The sequence below is a fragment of the Notolabrus celidotus genome, chromosome 20, assembly GCF_009762535.1.
Source record: "Notolabrus celidotus isolate fNotCel1 chromosome 20, fNotCel1.pri, whole genome shotgun sequence".
NCBI classification, from domain to species: Eukaryota; Metazoa; Chordata; class Actinopteri; order Labriformes; family Labridae; genus Notolabrus; species Notolabrus celidotus.
The window spans coordinates 8,203,240-8,205,791 of NC_048291.1; positions in this window are offsets into that span (position 1 = coordinate 8,203,240).

Sequence of the window (2,552 nt, forward strand, 5' to 3'; positions counted from 1 at the left end):
AATGAAACATAATACTTAAAGAACCTGAAGCTTTAATTTGTTTTAACTAATGTTTCTCAAAATAACTTTACCATGAAATAGCGTGTTGTATTTTTTTTTAATTGTGAATGTAGTTTGTAGCGATAAGCAAACAAATGTCAGTACATCAGAGTTGACAGACACCGTGCTGATGAACCTAAGATTTTTTAATTCTAAGAAATCTCTGAAAAAAAGAAAAGAAAATAAGCTCCTGAAAATCTGCAGACACGCTCCATACATCTGTCAGTCCATCCAACAATCTGTCCCTGAGGAACGTACAGGACAGCTTTTCAGTTTAGTTCTAAAATCAGGATTCCCCAGAGGATGAGCTCTGATGATTATGTGAAGCACAACTGTCAACCCAAAATGTAATTAACACTTTGGTCAAGCATGCGAGGATGGCTTCAAACAGACTGCATGCACTCATTATAACTCGTCGTGGTACTGCATTTTCATTCTTTGCAGGGATCGTCTCAAATCTAAATCTGAGTAGGTTTGAGCACATTTGATTTGGGGAATTTGTCTGCCCTTTGATGGTCTGTGCATGCTGGAGAAGGCTTGGCCTTACATCATAAATGCAGCTTAACTCCATCTAAATGTGTGTTATATCATATACATCAAGCAGATTAACCCAATATTTTAGAAAGTGACAGATTTTGTTCTAAAAATCAGATTTGTTACAACAGTAATCATAGATTAATTATTCTAACCACTGTTCATTTGGCATCTCTGAGTGAATTTAATCTCTCTGTTGTTAAAGCGGTTGCATAATGAAAGGACAGCATGGAAAATGCTGAATGAGACAATAGCTATTTTTATGTGCTGGCTGTAATCTTTAAAGCTAAAACTGTATGTCAGGAGTGTCAGTGAAAAACAATGATGTGTGTCAAAGAAAGCTTAAACTCAAAGTGTACAGTTCCTTAAAACCAAGAAAGAAAGCCACCCTAGTCTACAATGTGACTAAAACTGACGACGTAAGATATGAAAGACATGATGCAGTTTGTTTGTTGTTTTGGTGCTATTGCAGACATTGCGGTGACACACAAAGGTGTCCTGCTGTGTTGATTTTGAGGACAGCAGATCAAATTGATGGTTATTCTAAGACTAATCCGTTCATACTGACCCACAACAGAAACACTAGAGATTGGTGTTTGCATGTGAATTTTACACTGATGTATGGCTTTACATCCGATCCCTCAAAGCTCATGGATGAAACATCAAGCGAAGAACAAATCATACATCATGAAACTACATACATTCAACTGCATAGAAACAATCTCAGGAATAATCTGTCCCTCTGCGCTGGATTAGTTCAGTCTCTGTAATCCTCGTCATGGGACCCTCAGATGAACAGATGGCAGATAAGACAGAATCATCGCTGTAATTCTCATCCACTGACGGGAAAAGTAACAAAAAATCACCATCAACGCTTAATGAACCAGGATTGTTTCAAAATAATGTTGTGGCTGCAGACTTTTCCCCCCCTCAAATCAACAGACCATTTCAGGGCTCCATACATAACAACGTAATCTTGTTTATTTTAACCTTTTCATCTAATAAAAGGTCATTTACTTTTATACGGATCAGTAATTGAAGGCAGGCCCAAATATGATCCCCGTATGCAGTTTCATTACATACTGTCTGAGCCCTGCATCACAATCAGATGTTCCAAGCTGTTGCAATGAAAGTCTATCACTCTAAATCAGGCATGTCCAAAGTACGGTCTGGGGGCCAATCGCAGCCCGAGGTCCATTTATTTATGGCCCAAAGCTTCCATCTTAAATGGTGTTATTTATAGAACAGAAATTAATCACCTTCTGAATCATCTGTACATTGCAGTTTCTTTCAAGCGCACAAACAAAACTAAAGTCAATCCAAAAAACGTCTCAAAAAGCTTCATATGGACTACTTGTCTAAAGCCAAAGCACCGGGAATTCTGCAAGACATCAATAAAGAAGAAACACAAGAACTCTTAAAGTTGACAGGTTTTCAAATTGATGTTTTCATCATGATGTGAAAATGTTCTTGATGAACACTAAAAGTTCAGAAGACACAAAAGAGGACACAAGACAAGATCAAAATTATGAAATTGAACAGAAAAAGGAAAAATTTGGTTAATAAAAACTGTTCAGAACTCGGGAAAATAATTATTTTGTTCTTAAAATGTTGTCTGCTTGTCAGAAAAGTCTTTAAAACAACATGAAAAGAAGTGTGATGAAATCCAGATTGTGATCCTGCCATAGGAATATAATGATACAATATTTTTTCCCACATTGCCCGACGCTAATGAAAAACATTTTCCTCCAGGGGAAGATAACGTTTGCTAATGTTTACATGGCTTGTGGAGAACTGAGGATTTCCTACTTTATTTTTATGATTGCTAAGTCTCAGTACGAGCCACTGGCCCTGAGGTATTCCGACAACATCATATGTGGCCCTCTTTGAAAAAAGTTTGCTTTTTTTCAGTTTGCTCTAAAGCCATAAAAACCAGTGAATAGACATTACACATAACGATAAACAAATAATTATATGTT